Source organism: Pelodiscus sinensis, chromosome 10 (assembly GCF_049634645.1).
Source record: "Pelodiscus sinensis isolate JC-2024 chromosome 10, ASM4963464v1, whole genome shotgun sequence".
Taxonomy (NCBI): Eukaryota; Metazoa; Chordata; order Testudines; family Trionychidae; genus Pelodiscus; species Pelodiscus sinensis.
The window spans coordinates 13,712,166-13,732,272 of record NC_134720.1 but is presented as its reverse complement, the minus strand read 5'-3'; the positions used below and the strand labels follow the sequence as shown (position 1 = coordinate 13,732,272).

At 44.8% G+C, this 20,107-nt stretch overlaps 1 protein-coding gene across 3 annotated transcripts in view; it reads right to left on the bottom strand.

Annotated features, from left to right (window-relative positions):
- Window positions 1–20,107, bottom strand: part of PXYLP1 (2-phosphoxylose phosphatase 1) — a 99,253-nt gene that overhangs the window by 71,350 nt on the left and 7,796 nt on the right. The window contains exon 1 of one of the 3 annotated variants that reach the window (XM_075937535.1): window positions 18,821–18,941. The exons of 1 other annotated variant lie outside the window; for it this stretch is intronic. The gene's annotated coding sequence lies outside the window, so the exon portion shown is untranslated. Of the gene's footprint in view, window positions 1–18,452; window positions 18,656–18,820; window positions 18,942–20,107 lie in introns of those variants that run through there. One more of the 3 variants, XM_075937533.1, reaches the window with a different exon arrangement.

Genomic DNA, 20,107 nt, shown 5'->3' with positions numbered 1-20,107 from the left:
AAAAGTTTTACACAAATGAGTTCTTTCCCCTAAACCTAATTGTCCTGAATGAGTAGTAAAGCTCCAGCTATTTGAAAGGTTTTCATTTGCTGCACAGTAACCAGAAACCTTCGCAAGCCTTTTGAAGAAGAAACCTCATCAATGTTGCAAGGCCAAAACAGAGGCAACAGTGCTAGAGAGCAGGAACAGATATCTTAAAAGGAACACCATGTCAGAAAAGGATCTGGGCTGAGAGCAACCCCAGGAATTAAATTTCAATTAACTTCTTACTCCCTGAACCCTCCATAGGAACATGGGGAAAGTTGGAACTGGTCACATGGAATCAAAGTCTCACAGCCTCAAAAGTGCCAGGAATAGGAAGTCCAGGACTGCCACAATCTTACATTTAAAGCTTCTGTGGAACTAGTTTTCATTGGTAGCTGGACAGGTTTTATCGCCCTTTGACTCATACAATTTGGTGACAAAAGTGAAAAAATTGTGCTTTCCTAGCAGCTGACATTATTCCGAAATAACATAGTGCATGTCTACACTACAAGCATTTATTTTGAAATAATGTCAAGCTGGAGGACTTCTTCCTCCAACGTATGGTAATGAGGAGTAAAGGAAGTCGAAAGAAGAGTGTTCTTCCTTCAACTTCCTGCTATGTAGACAGCGCCAAAATTTGAATTAAACTATTTTGATCTCAGCTACGCAACTGACGTAGCTGAAGTTGTGTAGCTTAATGAGACTTTAGCCCTGCTGCGCAGACGTATCTATAGAGAAAAGTTCATTCTTGAATGGCTGGTATAAGCCAAAGACACAATACGTGAAACACAAAGTGAACATGTGTGTTAAATACAACATGAATCTTCATGATGATAAAAAGCTGGCCATTATCAAACTTTTAATTTTTTAAGACAAGCTATTCATCAAAATATGAGTATGATTTTTTTTTGCAAGTTAGAGCCAAAACACACAGCACAAACACCAGAAGCTGAACTTTTTAAAAGTTGATTATTTTAAAGAATTCTCTCAAACTTTGAGGTAAATAAAACAAACATAGAAGAGCTTGTCACTTCTGCAATATTGCCCTAAAGGATCATGGAATTTATTTACATAATAGGACAATATAGAGATGGGGTGTACCAAACTGACACTGGGCTCCAAGAAGTTGAAGAGAACCTAAGAGTACAATCAGCAGGTGCAACTGATGTCAAGCCAGGAGAGAAGAAATAAAAGAAAAGCCCAGCAAAGTAAGGCACAACAGAGAGGGAACAGACCTCTTGAGCTATCCCTCTGAAGGCCGGCTTGGCTGGGCCAGAGCCTAATTATACTGTACCTTAAAAGCTGTCAGGAAGGACTAGCATCTAGCTAGAACTTCCATGGAGCAGAGAAGCATTGTGCAGAACCCGTGTTTCTTTCTGATCCTTACCTAGCTTAGATCCCCTTTGTTTTGGCCAAAGACTCAGCCAAAGAGACTGAGAGAAAGGCCTATCCGTAGAACCACCCCAGGCACAGAGGATCTGAACAAACCCAGAATACAGAGCATACCTTGGATCCCCTTCCAGCCTTCCTAGGGCTGGCAGGTCCAAATGATTGAAGTTGCCAAACCAGATCTGGAGAAATCTGAGCTCAGCCCATCTCTGAAGAGGTAGGATCAAAAGCAACCTGACTGAAAGCCAAGTCTCAGGAAGGGGAAAACCACCACAAACCCAGAGCAGCAGCTGACAGAGGAAGTCAAATGAGGGGAGCCATTAAATCAACCCCAGCCTGCAGGGGAGTCGCACGCTTAAAATACACAGAAGGGTTATTCGCAAACGTCAGATGTATCAGCAACACCTTAAAAAAGAATCTGCATTAGCTATCCGATATGAAGTTGGATTTTATATTAGAAAGATAAAAGTGGAGTGAGAATAATAGATATATGGGAATTTGATGAGATACTAGAAATAATCTCTAGCTTTTTTTTTTTTTTTTTTTTGGAGAAGAACTTTGACTGGATTAATTCAGAGCATTTGAGACCTCAGTTTTCAGTTTCATCTGAAAGACAATGTACCAATGCTGATTTAGTTATGAATGAGCATTTAAAAAAACATATTTGCTTAAATTAATCCTAATCAACTTTGAGGTTTGAGCTGAAGTGTTAAAAGTCAACGGAAAGTCTTTGGCTTATCACAAACATACAGTTCTCAAGTAATAGAGAGGTAGCCATGTTAGTTTATTAGGTGATGAGCTTGCCCGGGGAACGAAAGCTCATCACCTAATAAATTATCTTGTTAATCTATAAAGTGCTACATATTTTTTCCTTTTGTTTTACCAGTTCTCAAGTAGTAAACCAGATTTTCAACGCTGAAACCTCTTTGGCAGATGGCGAGTCCATTGCCTTTTAGGGCTAGCTGAGGCTTTAAACTTTTTATTAGTGTGGACCACACCCTGAAAAGGGGAGACTCATTGACTACCTCCTCTCACATTTGCAGTAACATTCCATACTACAGTACCCAGAGCAGTTATTTAGTTAAAAGCATTATGAGGATCATATGTACATAATACTATCTGTGTACAGTGCAACAAGAGGTGGAGGGTGTCAGTTAAAGTACTTTATTCTTCATGTCTTCTTCTTCCATCTGGAAATAAGAGAAATCTGCATTTAACCAGTATGCTGCCAGAGACCAGCAGAAAGGGATCTGCAGAACAATCTAGGGACAACTAGGAGAGTCTATTCAAACTAAAGAAACTAACTGGGACTAGAGCACTGTTTCTTAAACTTTAAGACCGAGGAACACCAAACAATTATTTTTTATGAGGAACACCAAAAATTTCCAGGGGGAAAAAAGGGTCGGAGGAACGTTATTGAGAAAAAAAAGGTTGACTTCCCCTTTAAGGGTGGCCATTTTTAATTCTCTTGTTCTCCGCAGTACACCTCCGACTGCCTCGCGGCGGAACACAGTTTAAGAGTTAAAAATCTTGTTCCAAGTAAGGGCGGATGGCACTATGAAAGCACTTTGCATCTCTAAAAGATGCAGCGTGAAAGTAGATGAAGGACAAACAAATTTTACATATGGGCACAAATTTTGGCAAATTCCTATTTTTAAAAAACCTTATTTTGTTTGTAAGCAAATCCAAGTTTTTGTAAGCCTACTGGATACAGAATTTTCAATTAGCCTAGTCTCACAGTCATGCAGAACTACACAACAAGGATGACAATCATGACTGATACAATGCTATAATAACATTGGTTATTATAATTCTATAACAGCAGCTACATGGAGCTTTCGATGAGTCTGTGAGGCAGATTACAGAGATGTAAGAGATTGTATTTTGCCATCTGACTGACTCTCTGCTGGTAGCAGCATCACACCAAACCCAATCTCCTTACTATAACCCTCCCACTCCCTGCAAGTTGCTTAAGTGCTTTCACCAGTCACATCACCTGTAGTGTCTGAAGACTATGAGTGGCTCACCTCTTCAGGGGTACAAAACAGCTCCTGGCTGCAAGCCTCTATGGATGCTGAGACTTCCTCTGGCTCTTAATCCCTCTCCCCATGAGCACACTCGGCTACAATTTCCTCCTCCTGGCTCGGTCCACTGCTGGATGCCCCGAAACCCTGAGGTATCCATGGGGGTCTTTGCAGCGGAGGTGGAGCCACCTTCAAGTATGTCATCCAGCTCTCTACAATACATGCAAGTTGTGGGCACAGCACCAGAGTGGTGGTTTACTTCCCATGCCCTGTGGTAGGCATTTCACAGCCCCTTCACTTTGACCCTCCACTGCAGCGTGTCCCAGTCCTGGTCCCTTTCAGTCATGCTCCAAGAGATGTGCCCATAGATATTGAAATTCCATGACTGGAGCACAGTTGGGACTGGGCTGCCTCCTTTCCTCAAATGCTGATGAGGTTTCATGCACCAGGAATTTCGTGGTGCATGGAACAGGCATGGCCAGCTGGAGAGATGTGCTGAAAACACCATGCCTTGCTGAGCAAACAGGAACGGAACTTTCAAATTTAAAAAAGGACACAAGGATGGGTTTTGTTCACCTGAGCAAGGCAACAGAGTTCGAAGAGATGACAAGGGAGGACAGAACAGGCACTGTGGGAAGGGTGCCAGAAGTCAGCCAAGACTAGGGATGTTAAAATGCATGTGTCCAGGTAAATGTGTAACCAATGAAAATTTCAGTGGCTACACATTTACATGGGAGATAGTGGGGGGGAGAGGAGGCAGGTAAACCAGCTCCCCATGCAAACTGGTTCCCATGGAGCTGCCTGTCCTCCCCCCACCCCCGTGGCTGCTACTTCTGAGTGGGAGGAGGCATTCAGCTTAAAAGGTGGCTCCCTGCATATACCAGCTCTCTCTCTCGCACGCACACACGCACGCGCACACGCACGCGCACACACACAGTCTCAATAACCCTGTAGATTAACCAACGAGCCCAGGCTCATCAGTTAACCGTTTAAACTTTACGCTATCACTTCCCTAGTCAAGATGCAGTACTACACCATGGTGTCCACAATGGCACCCCAGCTCACTATAGAGCAGCAAGCTCTTGCAGAGGTGGTTTCCATGGAGTGTATTAACTCCAGGGCTAGTGCACACTAAGTGCCTTGCCAGTTTGGTCACTGCTAAAGTTGCAGTGCTGGGGCCTGATTTGGAATAGATCTGGCAATAGCCTGTGTAAGTACTTTAAACCCCACACAGTTGTTTAGCCACTGCCCCCCACTCTTCGTTTCTCTTTTGATTCAACTTAGAATTCTGTGTTTATGCTTATATGCAATTTGTATTTCAAACAGCCAAGCATTTAAGATATACATCTCAATATCAAGATCATCTATAGTGCATTTTTGTAGTATTTTCCATTTACGTGGTTCTTTGGCAGAACAGCTGCAAACAGAAAAGATGGTGGCGGAGCCTTGAGATTGTTGTGTGCAAGAGCATTTTTACTATCCATTTATTCTCACTCTGGGCTTCTTATATTTGTTATGATTACAAACAATAAAGAGGATCAAAGCAGTTTTATTTTTGCAGCAGCTGATCAAGAACAGAAGATAATTAAGAAGTAACTCGTGATGGAATATGATGTATCTGGGTTATCTGGCTATGCTTAATTCTGTATCTGTGCATATAAGCTTGCATACAAACATACTGGAACAAAGATGCCAAATACAGTGGATTTACTGACATTTTTATTGGAGTTTACACATGCATGGTAAAAAATATTTCCATATATACCTTGTTTTATGGCTCTGTTTATAGTTAGCTTCAGTTATTTTTACATTTCCAACCAAATTAAATGTGTCCTTTGGCTTCAATAGACTTAATCCCAATTTAAGGGTAGTTCAGTGGTTTGAGCATTAGCCTGCTAAACCCAGGGTTGTGAGCTCAATCCTTGAGAGGGGTATTTAGAGTTCTGGGGCAAATCTGTCAGGGATGGGTACTTGGTCCTTCTGTGAGAGCAGGGGACTGGACTTAATGTCCTTTCAAGATTCATTCCAGCTCTATGAGATAAGTATACACCAAAGTAATAGTAAAATGTGGCTTCTCATACACTAGTGGATATTATTTTGTTACATTTTTCAGCTGTGACGAAGAACCATAGATTCAGCAAATGAACTACAGATGTAATCTCTCTAAGCTATTTCAGATTTTCTAGCTTTGGACTATCAAGTTTAATAAATTAACATTTGTTATAGTCCCATTAGTTAAAGAAAAATAATCTAAAACCTTAGCTAATATAACAAGTAATACTTGTCACTTACCAGTACATCTTTACTAAACCAAAGGAAGACTTTAGAATATCACTATAGACTGATCTATAAGGGAATTTTTCAAAACAATTGCTTGTATTGCACATGTTTGTTATCGTACCATATGACAATATTAAACGGTACAGTTGAATTTCCAAGGGCATGCTATTTATTTCTTTGACATCTGTTGAGGAAAAAAATACAATATCTGACTGCTAGTTGCAACTCTCTACTACAGATGAAAAATTTAAACCATCGTCCACATTCCTTGCATCCAACATAGAAAAAGAAGAAAAACGCAAAAGACCTACTACCGAAGCATTTAGTACAAGGAAATGTATCTGTGTTTCACTAGGACTTGAACTTAAACGAAGACAAACACTTTTTTTCTACTCCCTCATACTTCTCCACCTCTAATAAGCTGTTACATTTAAATTTCAGCCTATAGAGAGTATTCATTTTATGTTAAGCCAGATACAAATTTGTACAAACGACTATCCAAAAAAAAAAAAAAAAACCCACACCTCAAAGGCTTCTGTACATTTTAAGTTACCAAAATGAAGACTGAGAAACTAGATCATTGCAGCAGAAAACCACCTACATACTGCTGCTATACAATTTCTGTAAATGGAGAAGTTGCTATTAAGACTTGTATAGTTTCAAGTTTAAGACAAAATGATAATTTTAAAATACATTTTACAATGGAACAGAAGAGACTAAAATACAGGCAGTCCCCGACTTACGCAGATCCGACTTATGTCGGATCCGCACTTACGAACGGGGCTTTCTCGCCCCAGAGGTCAAGGTAGCGGATTGCTACCTGCGAGCTCCGGAGCGAGAAAGCCCCGTTCCTAAGCTGCTCCGGTGCCCCGGTCTGCTGGAGACCGTCTCCAGCAGACCAGGGGCACCTCAGAAGCGCGGGGAACCGCCGCTGCTGCCGCTTGAGACCCGGTGCCTGTGGTCTGCTGGGGACCGGCCCCAGCAGACCACAGGCACCGGGACTGAAGCAGCAGCCGCGGGGGGGGGGGGGGGGTCCCGCGCCTCTGAGTCTTTGCCAGAGCAAAGCCTCAGAGGCACGGCACCCCGCTGCCGCTGCTGCTCTGCTCCCTGTGTCCCTGGTCTGCTGGGGGGGGGGGGCGCGGATAGTGTGCCCCCCCCCCCAGCAGACCAGGCTTTTGTTTTGGATCCTGGAGCAGAGCAGCTGGGGCGCTGCGGATTGGTCCTGCAGCACCCGCTCTGGGCACTACTGGACCAACCCGGCAGCACCCCAGCTGCTCTGCCCCAGGTCCTGATTCAGCTGCTGCTGGTCAGTTTCAGCAGCGGCTGAATCAGGACGCCTGGGGCAGAGCAGCTGGGGTGCTGCTGGGTTGGTCCAGTAGCGCCCAGGAGCGGTGCTACTGGAGCAACCCAGCAGCACCCCAGCTGCTCTGCCCCAGGCGTCCCCAATTCAGCCGCTGCTGAAACTGACCAGCGCTGACTACAGGAAGCCTGAGGCAGAGTTGCTCTGCCCCAGGCTTCCTGGAATCAGCGCTCATCAGTTTCAGCAGCAGCTGACTTGGGGAAGCCTGGGGTTCTTAAGTTGAATCTGTATGTAAGTCAGAACTGGCGGTCAGTTTCAGCAGCGGCTGAATCTGGACGCCAGTTCCGACTTACACACAGATTCAACTTAAGAACAAACCTACAGTCCCTATCTTGTACGTAACCCGGGGACTGCCTGTATAGGTTGCACTGTACATCCACATACTATATAACACTTTATAATCAACTCTGTCAATTATAAAGATTTTAACAGTTTTCAAATAAGTTTTGATCACAAATAAATCGTTTAGTTTCAGACTTTATGGCACGCTCCCATTAAAGTACTACCCAGTTATGCCAGAAATTATTACTGTAATATTAGAAAGTGTCTTGCAACCTTAACAATGCTCCTCTCCCATTTTAACATGCTCTTGGTTTGCAGAAACATTGCTTTTTAAAGATCAAAGTATTCATGCTTAGCATAAGATCATTGTGTTAGTGACCACAGTTTACTTATTGATGAGACAAGGGGAGAGGTGGAAACATGCACAGAACACAACACAAGTGGGTGTTTTTACTCCAGGATTCATTTGGCCACACCATACATCAAAATCCCACTTTCCCCTCAGAAGTAGTCAGACACCAGATGTCACTTTTTGATCCAACCGTTCCTTTCACTCCTTCCTAACAACTCACTCAGCCTGGCTGGGAAAGCCTGAGTGGCCTGCAGTGCTTCTCTTCCTGCCTAATTATCACTGCTTCGGGGCTAACTTCATTCTTCCTCTTGCCTTCTCCTTCTGTATTGCTGTCTGACAGCCCCGCTGTCCAGGGATTCCCTGTGCAGGCCCCAGGAGACAAAGGCTTCATAAACTTCCAAAGTGGAATGTTTATATGCCATAAATCACATCATATGAAGAGACTAGAAGGTCAGGGTAAACCCTATTGCTCCCTTACCCATTTAGTGAGATAGATGGCAGGTTTCAGGTTCTAAAGGTTAAAAAAAGAACAAATTCCCTTCAGCCAGCTGGTTACAGGAGCAAATAAAAACACATACCTGCTTTAAAAAAATACACAAACTGAGCATCACTTTCTTAATACAGCTACTTCACAATTAATTTGGCACCTGCAAGGGGGCATAAAAATAGTGATGGCCCTATGCACACTGCAGCACAGCAGAATCCCACTCTGAGGCAAGCCTCCCATACCCTGCAGCAATCCTGACTGCAGAAAAACCCACACCCTAGCTCAGCTCCTTCCCAACTGTCATGTGTCCTGTCCCACCCCTTTCCAACACCCCACCCCCGCTCATCATATTCTCCTTCCCTCTGGTTTGTTCTCCCCACCCTCACTGGTCTGGGGAAAGTAGTTGGGATCTGGGAGTGGGTGAGGGCTCTGGCTGGGGGTGTCAGCTCAGAGGTGGAGATGGGGATGAGAGATTTTGGTATTTTTCTGCACAGGGGTTTATATACAAATGTATATAAGCCCTTCTAAGTTATCATCATCCTGTAACTGACCTTATTATTAGCTGCTTTAATTTATATTTGCCACTGCTGTATAATTTATACCATATACTGGCCTACATTTACTTGTCTAAGGAATTTCAGGATACATTCTCCCTGAAAGATGATACACAGAAAAAAGCCACACATGAGATAGAATAGAAAATCTCTATGATAATTCAATATAATGACCAGGTCTTTCAAAATCCTGCAAATGGAAATTCCAAGATCTAAAATCTCCAAATAAGCTTTGTTATCCCAGCATTTCCTATAGAATTTAAGCATTTTTTAAAGGAAGGTTTCTAGCCAAGCTACAATATTATTCATAAATAACCTTTTGAACATGGATCAAACGCAGCCCTGTTGTCTTACTGGCTCTTGAACACAGCCAGCAAATGTGGACACAGCCAAGCCCTGGTCAAAATTGCTCTCCCAAGTATAATTTAAGACATTAAGACATTTCAGATGTTAACATTTTTCTTTTAAAACAGACATGTCAGAGTCTTGGAGAACAGTTTTGAATAGTCTAGCTGCACCCACAATTGCTAACCATTCAGTAGAGCACCATGCAATTTCTCTCAGACCTTAGTTTCCAAACGAATCCTGTATCACCTACAAGAATCCAATTTATCCTCCCACAAACATTATTCCATACACTTCTTTATCAGATTTCCCATCTCCCTGACATTAGCAGTGGCAAAAGTTTGGTATAGTAGTAATTTATACGGGGGGGGGGGGAGAAGAGGGTGATGTAGTTTCGGTGTTTACAGGATGATTAAAGGGAGGGCAGAATGTCCCCGCTATATGCCCAAGATACGTTAAAAAAAATGGACGTATCGCAAAATGACAAAGCGGGCAATTTTTTTCCCATGGCTGACTTCTGTTTCCATGAATTGGTCTTTTTTTTGCATGACATAAGAGCAAGGAATGGGAATACTTATAATGCAACAGTTGCTACAAGCGTCAACCATGCTGTTAGTGCAAAACCGATGTATACAGGGACAATGTATATAAGGGACACCCTGTGTTGCAAAACTAATTTCCAGGGCTGGTCTATAATGTACTATGTTGTAGTAAGATGTTAACTGGTGGAAGATTGGAGAACATATAAGGTTAGGTGGCTTTTCTTTTAGTTTAGCATCTTTGTATGTTCTGAAACTATCAACCCTAATTGCTTCCTTACAGAGTATTTTGTGTATTCATTATCTAGATTTTTGACCACTTCAGTCACAGTGGGAACCTGGGGAGTAGGGGAAGAATCTGTGGTGGAGGCATAACCATAGAGGCATAGGGCTGGAAGAGACCTCAGGAGGTCATCTAGTCCAGCCCCCTGCCCAAAGCAAGCTCAATCCCAACTAAATCTTCCCAGCCAGGGCTTTGTCAAGCCGAGACTTAAAAACCTGTAGGGATAGAGATTCTACCACCTCCTTAGGTAACCCATTGCAGTGCTTCACCACCCTCTTAGTGACATAGTCTTTCCTAATATCTAACCTAGACCTCTCACATTGCAACTTGAGACCATTACTCCTTGTTCTGCCATCCATCACTACTGAGATCATCCTTTCTCTATTCACTTTGGAACCCCCCTTCAGATAGCTGAAGGCTGCTATCAAATTCCCCTCACTCTTCTCTTGCATAGACTAAATAAGCCCAAATCCCTCAGCCGGTCCTCATAAGTCATGTGCTCCAGCCCCCTAATAAGTGCAGGAATCGATGAAGATTTTCTCTATTTTCTATCATGGGACAAAGTGACAGAAAAGGTAGCTCGTGCAAGGGAGATATTGTGCATCCAGCTTTCATCAGATATTGCTTGCTCTTTTGTATAAGATCTTAACAATAATAAAAACAGGTGCTAAAAACAAGCGTAAATCCAGTAAAAAGCTTGCCCACTATCTACTCGGAACATTTACCGCCCATTAACTTTTATGAAGCTGGACAATCTTCTTTTATACAAAAAGAAGTCAACAATAAAAAGGTCAGATTGCCATGGAAGAAATTCAGCTAGAGACAATTTAAAAGATCTATCAAAAATTTATGAAGAGAAATCACTCCAGAGTCGCAGAGAAAATTTGAAGTGCTTAAAATGTTACATCAACTGGCCACCTTCTTTTACAGAAAGAAAAAACAAAAAGGCAGGAATTTATGACCTATTCTAAGATCCTTCTTGAATGTAACCCTATGGAGCAGTGGTCTTGAGCATTAGATCACTTTTTGAATTCAGGTGCAATCCAAGATCTACCTCAAATATAAACACCCTTGTTCCTCCTCCTTCCCACACGTTCTCCAAAGCCCCGCCCTGCTCACTCCGTCCTCCGTCTCTTGCCCATCCTCACCCACTTTGATCAGGCTGGGGCAGAGGACTGAAGTGCAGGCTCTGGTCTTGGATTAAGGGATCTGGAGTGTGCGAGGGGCTTTGAGCTGCTCTGGGGGCAGGCAGTTGGAATGTAGGAGAGGATTCTAAGTGCAGACTCTGGAAGGGCATTTGGATGCAGGGGTGCTATGGGCTAGGACAAGGGTTTGGGATGCAGGAGGGGGTTCATGACTGGGGTATGAATTTGGGATGTGGGCTCCAGCTGGTCAATGCTGATGGCTCCTGGGTGGTGGTGCAGTGGGGCTAAGGCAGGCTTACTCCTGCCCTGGCCCTGCACCACTCGCAAAAGCAGCCAGCAAACTCCCTCCCAAGTCCTGTTATGCCTCCTCTCTGCTCTGTGGAGAAAGGATACAGAGTAGGAGGGGGCACCTTGACATTAGCACCTCTCCTCCCTCCCTTGCCCTGCACAGCAAGCAGGAAGCTCCCTAGGGGGAAGGACAGTTCCAAGGCAAAGGGCAGGAGATGAGCAGCAATGGGGGGAGGGGTAGCTGGCGATTGATAGCCTCTTGGCCAAACCTGTCAGGAAAACCTGTCAGAGACTCCAAGATCTACCAGTAGATCCCGATCTACTGGCTGGTGACCACTGCTATGGAAGCATTGCTATGAATGCAACCTTCATAGCAAATAAGACTATTTGGTGAGAGAATGGAACTATGTTGAGCACTCTGCACTAAAACATTAGCGTAGCATGTAGCAGTCAATCATACAAATGTTTTATCTTTTCCTCTATATTTAAACCTATGTGAAAGGCCCAAAAGACAATGAATGACACTCATGAAAACAAGGTGCACAGGAATGAAACTTAATCCTAATGTAAGCGGGGGAATGGTCCCGCTATTGTGGGGAACTTTCCTGGCTTCTATACCACCCCGGTGAAATGGACCAGCGAAAGGATCTGAGTCCCCGCTCCCACTTCCTTTACCCCACGGCCTCCCTGATCCTGAGGGCTCCCCCTCCACTCTCCTGAGTAGCCGAGCCCTTGAAACCCCAACAAGGCTGGGCCCAGGTTTCCTGGGGCTTAATCCCCGACCTTGTAGTCACTAGGGGCAGGAGTTAGGGTGTCCCCACTCCGAGGTGCTCTCTTTACACTGCAGGCCTTCTTGGCCCAGTGATCACTTCATAAGGTTCAAAGCAAATACAATTTATTAAACATCAACAGATTAAAGAGAATAGAATAAGAAAAAAATGAGAATGGTTAAATGAGAACACACAGCCCTGCTCTGTAGCACAGGGACATCAAAACAGCAGCCTGCAGAGTGTAAGGACAGTCCACAGTATCTTCCTTAGAGGCCCCTTAGAGGCCTTGGATGTGCTGCGGGGGGGAGGGTGGGGGCTGCAGGCTGGACACGCTTGCTCTGGCAGTGACCACAAGCTCTAAGTGGCCAGACCCCTCTCCCAGTCCAGAGCCTCTCCCCACACTTTGCAGTTCCCAGCTGCTCACCACATCCAGCTGCAGGGTGCTGCTTGGCCAGTCTCTAGCGTCTTGCTTTGGTTCTCTGTTCCTTTTGGCTCTCTGAGCACTGCCAGTCTGCTGCTCAACACAGGGTCTGTGCTCCTTAAGCTGTGTGTGTCAGGCTCAGCTGCTGCAAAAACTGCCCCTCAGCACACAGCTTGCACTCCTTGGGCTGTCTCTCAGCTCTCTGTTTGCTCAGAGAGAGCCAGAACAATCCCAGCTCACAGGGAGGATGGGGCCTGGCCTCTCCCCTTCCTCACTGGCCTGTCCAACCTGTCAATCAGGCTGAGCTGGAGTGTTGGCTGCTTTCCATTGTCTCTGGGGTCTGTCAGTCTCATGAACCCTTCCCCTTCTGGAACTGAGAGCTGGCAAACCAAAAAATTCCCACAGAGTTTTAGTAAGGGGTAACAGTCCCCTTACACTAAAATGGGTGACAGTATGCATTTAAAGAAACAATGAATTCTGAACAATATTAAAATCACTGCATCAAAACAATTTTCTGCTTTTCGGTTTTCACGGCAGGTACACCTACACTGCGAGCTAAAACAGAGTTAAAATACACAACTTCAACTATGTTAATTGCGTAGCTCAAGTCGAAGTAGTTCAACTAGACTTTTGGCACGGTCTATACACCAGAAAGTCAAAGGAAGAACACTCTTCCTTTGACTTCCATTACGCCTCCTGAAATGAGGGTTACAGAAGTTGGAATAAGAAGCCAATTATTTTGAAATTATTTTGAAGTAATGGGTTTGTTGTGTAGACGTGCACTTTGTTATTTTGAAATAAGCGTGGGGTGTAGACATGGCCACAGAGACGAGTTATGGTCTTTCAGAAATTCTTTAGAGACAAGGAGCTGTGCCTATTATAAAACTGCCTGTTATAAAAACTAAAAAACAAACAAACATAAATAACATAAAAACTATAGGCTACATCCATGCCCGTGTAGATGCTCTCTTGTGCAAGAAAGCTCTGATGGCCATTTTAACCATAGGGATTTCTTGCTCAAGAAATTCATGTTGCCTGTCTATACTGGCCTTTTCTGGAAGAGCTCTTGCGCAAGAGGGCTTATTCCTGAGCAGGAGCATCAGAGTTCTGGCGCAAGAAGCCCTGATTTTATACATTAGAACGTCAGTTTACTTGTGCAAGAACACGCGGCCAGTATAGACAGGCAGCAAGTTTTTGCGCAAGAGCGGCTGCTTTTGCGCAAGATCGCGCCAGTGTAGACACAGCCATAGTGTTTTAATAATGCTGAGTTTACATAATATATTTAAATTACTACAATTAAAAACCATTAAGGTTAATATGATTTGTCCTTCTGTGCTACTTTTGAGAAAAAGATTAAAATTAAGAAGCTTTTCCTTTTCATTCCACTTGCACAGGCCCGCTACCAATTCTATTTGCTTTAATCCTCCTTCCAGAGATATCAAAGCAGGACATTCGTATTAAAACTACTCATTGCCAAAATCTGTTAGTTTAGCATCCCAATAGTATTGTAATGCTGGCACAATGATGATATTATAATGTGTGACAGTTCATACAGCTACTCAATGCTAGATCCACTTGCTCCACAGATTTTTCCCTGCCCATACATAATTATAGCATAAATATTCTTAAAAAAGTGAAGTTTTGGATCAAAATAAGTGCTTTTCCCTTCATCAGTAGTAATGAGATCATCCCCTTGGCCGTTTTGCTGCCCAGAACTTACATAAAGTGATCAACCAAGAGTTTCAGTCTTCAGATAGGAATGTTTATGTGAACATCTCTCTTAACTCTGTCTTTTCCCTCACTTTTGGAAGTAACTTACATTTTACTAACATTACGAGCCAAAAATTGTGGATAACTGATTTGTTCTATAAAGTAACCAGTAAATGCACAACACAATAAATTCCAAGGGAAATTCAATACAAGACAAAACTGTTTTGAATTACTTTCGGAATTTGTCATCCTAAGAATTCTTAGAGAATTACTAAACAGTCTTTTCTATACAAAAAAATAGGATCAAGTACAGGTACATTGAAAAAAAATGGACTTTCCTTACATTTATTCAAGGCAGCACACTGAATTAAAAAATATTCACACCTGACACACTACTCCACTTAAAAATGTATCATGACTAATGGTATGTGTACATTGAAAACATTTCAGTGCTTCAATAAGCACATTATGTCAGCCAACAAGAAGGGCTCTCCCATTGGTGCAGGCTAGGTTGAAGGAACACTTCTGTCTACCCAGCCCTGTCTACACCAGGAGTTAGGTCAGCATTGCCATCTCTCAGGGTGGTGCATTTTTCACACCCTTGAAAGATGTAGCTGTGCCAGTATAATTTCCCAGTGTAGATAAGGCCTAAGATATTAGAAGAGTGGCCAACACAACTATTTTTGCAAGACTAGTGTTACGAAGTGAACCAGCTCAGGCACAAGTCTAATTATCAGAATGTGTATTCTGGTAGCACTTATGCTGTACAGGAACTGACCACACGAATAGGAAGATACAGACCCAACTTCAAAGCCTGTCTAATTAATTCTCCAGTCCTGCAACAAGGGCTGCAGCACACCACTCTCAGTACACCCTCATTCTCAAGCCCCTCATAGTAAGTAATGAGCCTTTAGATATAACAAACCCAATTCCTGGTCTCACCTTGAGCCCTGCGGCTGCTGAGGGGGCTCACAGCTCCTCCAGGCCTCCCACAGATGTAGAGCTGGAGAAACTGTTGCCTCCCCCCGCCCTCTCTGTAGTGGGTCTCTTTCACTATAACAAACCCTTGGCTCTAATGAACAAATGACTTGGAGCCTAAAGGGTTCGTTATACCAAAGGTGTACTATATTCCCACATGTAGGTCTCAGAAGGATAGCCATGTTAGTCTGTATCTGCGGTTTTTACTTATGAAAGCTTATGCCCAAATAAATCTGTTAGTCTTTAAGGTGCCAGAAGACTCCTAATTGAATTTTACATAAAATTAAGATTTCCAGAACTAAGGCTTATGTATCCAGCTCACTATTGGCTGGTTAATTTCTTAGAGGCATTATGGCACAAGTGGGTCTTGAGAAAGAATTTAAAGGAGAGTGGAGCCACCTTACAGAGCAGTGCAGGGAACACATTCCATGAGTGAAAGATGGAATGGAAGAAAACACAAAGATATTTGTGAGGGAAGCACACAAATCAGGTGTGAAGGCTATCAATGGGCAAGTGGAGGGCTATTCTGTCTACTCTTTGCCATTCTGAGGAATGATTCTATTTTTACCATATTACTAAAAATGTCTTGCCTCCGATGCTGGTACCAGTAGACCATTCAGACTGGTGACAAGCTATGGGTAAAATTTTTAGTCACCTAGGCAACTTATGCTCCTAAATCCAATGTAGGTGCTTAAAAGCTTAACTGCTGAAGAGAAAAATTCAGAGTAAAATTTTCAAAGCACATATGGTAAGCAGCGAGGCGGTAAAGTTTGTGGATGATACTAAACTGTTTAGGATAGTCAAGACAGAAGCAGACTGTGAGGGACTCCAAAAAGATTTCACAAAACTGAGTGATTGGGCAACAAAATGGCAAATGAAGTTTAATGTCAATAAGTGTAAAGTAATGCACATCGGGAAAACCTCAACTATACATACAGTATGATGGGGGCTAATTTGGAAAGAGATCTTGGTGTTATCGTGGATAGTTCTCTGAAAACTTCCACACAGTGTGCAACAGTGGTCAAAAAGGCAAATAGGAATTATTAAGAAAGGGATAGAAAATAAGACACAGAATATCTTACTGCCCCTGTATAAAACTATGGTACACCCACATCTTGAATACTCTGTACAGATATGGTCTCCTCACCTCAAAAAAGATATTTTGGCCTTGGAAAGGGTTCAGAAAAGGGCAACTAAGATGATTAGGGGTGTGGAACAGGTCCCATATAAAGGGAGGTTAAAACGACTGGGACTTTTCAGTTTAGAAAAGAGGAGACGGGGGGGGGGGATATGATAGAGGTATATAAAATCATGAGTGGTGTTGAGAGGGCGAATAAAGAAAAGTTATTTATTAGTTCCCATAATAGAAGAACTAGAGGACAACAAATGAAGTTAATGGGTAGCAGGTTTAAAACTAATAAAAGAAAGTTCTTCTTCACACAGCGTGTAGTCAACCTGTGGAACTCCTTGCTAGAGGAGGCTGTGAAGGCTAGGACTATAATAGAGTTTAAAGAGAAGCTAGAATAATTTCATGGAGGTTAGGCCCATAAAAGGCTATTAGCCAGGGGATAGAAATGGTGTCCTCTGCCTCTGTTTGTCAGAGACTGGAGAGGGATGGCAGGAGACAAATCACTTGATCATTGTCTTCGGTCCACCCTCTCTGGGGCACCTGGTGTTGGCCACTGTCGGCAGACAGGCTACTGGGCTAGTTGGACCTTTGGTCTGACCCAGTATGGCCGTTCTTATGTTCTATGTATGATCTTATATGGAATTGTCTCTAAGGAAAAGTTTTACTAAATACACCTCCAGAGTAGATACATTTATTCTAATAAGAATAACTTTTTTTCAGTTTACCTTAAACAACACTTCAAGCAACAAACTTAACTGAAAAAAGCCATTCTTAGCCCAGAGTTAGTGTCCACAAAAGGGAGGTTATGCCAGGATAATCGTATTGGTGTAAAGTCAAAAGCGTAGATTATGCTGACTAACTTTCCATGGAGACAAAACTGATGAGCAAAATTTTCAAAAGATTACATAGGATACATCTGCACAACCCACAGAAGTCAACCTCCCAGATCCTGCTGAGACTCCAGCTAATGTGGTTTGAGGCACACTAAAAATAACAGCATAGATATGCAGCTCTGAAGTTGCTTTGGCTGGAACTACATAACCAGCCATAACTTCAAAGTGCTCGTAACAATGCTGATTTTAAAGGGTTAACGCAAACCCAAGCTCAAGACTGTCCATTCCGACAGGGATGATTGCTGCTGAGGGCTGTATAAAAAAATCCCCTTCGAAATGTAGAGGCCTCAATTTCATTGGCTAGTTAAAATAGCAAGAAAAAAAGATACACTTTTTTTTAGCTAATACATGGCAAGAGGAAAGGAAATCCTAATAAGGAGAAGGCAGTTTGTAGTTTTTTAAATGTGTTGGTAGGTTGAGATAAACTGCATCAGTGGCATGAGTGAAAGCTACACTCTTGTCTTCCTTATGTCAGGGTAAGAACACACATTTTCCCAGGGAAGACAAAGCCTCCGAGCGAACGTCAATGGGCTGTCACAGCCCAAGGCTGCACGCATCTCCAATGCCAAAAGGGAGGAGTTTGTTGGGGGGTTGCTGGAGGTAGAGGGGGTACAGCAGGATAGCTTTGGGGCTGATTTGCAGGTCAGGAATATATGAAAATCTCTCGCCATCTCTTTGGGGCACCGCTGCATCGGGCTCATTAACTAGTGGTACCAGCGAAGGGACCCTTTGCGAAACCTGGACCCCGCTGCGCTAAGCAGGGCTCCAGACGGCAGGGAGCCGAGCCCCTGCCCTAGGCACTCCCAATCCTGGCTACTGACTCATCCGAGTCCCAGCCGGCCGGCTCCCGGCTGCCCCAAACGGGACTGGGCTACGTGGATGCCCCACGCTGGCGCCGGGCGAGCTGCCCAGCGCCGGAGGGAGGCGACACCCGCGCAGCCCCCGGGAAAGGAGGAGCAGGGGACGCTCCGCCCCGCACTCACACCCGGCTGCTCCGGCCGGGAGCGCAGCGCAGCCCGCCCGGCGGCTCCTCCCCAGACAAAGCAGCCCCGCAGCCGGCCGGGGACCCGGCCGTAGGCACCGTGCGGCGCTGCCGCGAGGGTCCCGCGAGCCAGGGCTGCCCGGAGGCGCGCGGGGCTGGGGCCCCCGGGGAGAGGCTCCCTGGAGCCGGGCGCGGAGGGAAGGGTGGCGGCTCCTACCTCCCCCGCGGCTGCCGCCTGCTCCGCTCAGCGCCTGCTCCCGGGGCTGGAGCCGGGACCCGCCGCCTCCTGCCGCCGCCGCGCCACGGCTCCAAGTCGGACTCCGCGGCGCGGATCAAGTTCTGCCAGCGCCGCCTCCTGCCCCCTCACACGCGGGGCCCCTGGGGCCCTGGCGGCGGCTGCCAGCGCCATCTGCCGCCGCGACGGGGAGCTGCAGCTCCCCCCCCCCCCCGAGCGGGGAGCGGCGCGCTGACTCCTCCGGCTCGGCAGCGCTGCCCACAAGCCGGGTTCCGGCTGAGCCCGCTCGCGGGCGCCGGGCAGAGGCAAGTCCGGGTGGGCACCGTGACAGAAAACAAACGGTCGCTGACCCCGGGTAAGCTCGCTCCTCAGCCTCACACGGGCCTGGCTGCAGCCCTGGCGCGAGGTGGCAGCTGCGCTCGCGCGAGCCCCTTCGGCATCCAGAGTTCGAGTTACAGACCGGGGCGCTCAGCTGCGATTGCGAATGAAAGAGAACTTGAGTGTGGCCTCCCTTATGGAAATGGGAAATGATTTCATAATTGAAGGAACTAGGGAGCCATTGGTCAGGTGTGACCCTCGACTATTAAACCAGGCTTCTCGCATAATAAGAACCGTAGGCGTGTGCAGCACGTTTCATTAGGGTGTGCACCCAAATAATCTTTTTAAATGTACTTTGACCCCCATTAGCCACACCCCTGAACCCCATTGGCCACACCCCTATTCCCATTGGCCACACCTCTGGAGATAACACTCCCCAGGCAAGATGGACACATGACCAGAAGTAAAAGGTGTCATGTACCCCCCCCCCATGAGTGTGCACCAGGGAATTTTATTTATTTATGTATTTATTTAGCTATTTTAAAGGTGAACGTTTATTGAATACTCAATCATAAAGGACATGCGAGCGAATGCGGGCTTTCTATACATTTCTACAACATCTATATTACGTAATTCGGTGCCTATTGCATAATACAACAATCCATACTTTAAAACTAAAAGAGCATATCATGCGATTAAATTAAAATGCAAAGCCACTTTTTTTTTAGACATTAGGGTGTGCCTGGGCACGCCCGGCACACCCCCTGCCCACACCTATGGTGACCCCCCTCTAAGGATTTTTCCCACCATCTTCCTACCGATAGGGATTAGTTTGCCCCTCACCAAACCCCCCTCATGCAACTGTTCTGCAATTTCATTAACCCAATGTGTGTGACATTAACTCGGGGGCAAAGAGTCTGGGGGAAGTGTTTCCTCCCATGAGCAGTGATAGAAATGTAGCCGTGTTAGTCTGGGGTAGTTGAAGCAAAATGCAGGACAATGTAGCACTTTAAAGACTAACAAGATGGTTTATTAGATGATGAGCTTTCGTGGGCCAGACCCACTTCAAGTGGGTCTGGCCCACGAAAGCTCATCATCTAATAAACCATCTTGTTAGTCTTTAAAGTGCTACATTGTCCTGCATTTTGCTCCCATGAGCAGAATGAATTTTGTGTTGTGCACCAATACTGAGTTCATGTGGCTTGTTTGGATGTGCCACTGTGGCACCCAACTTATTAATAAATATCTCATAAACCTCTACCTTTTCCCTCTGCTGCCATGTCTCCCCTTGCTCCATCAGTTCCCCTGGTGCCTACTGC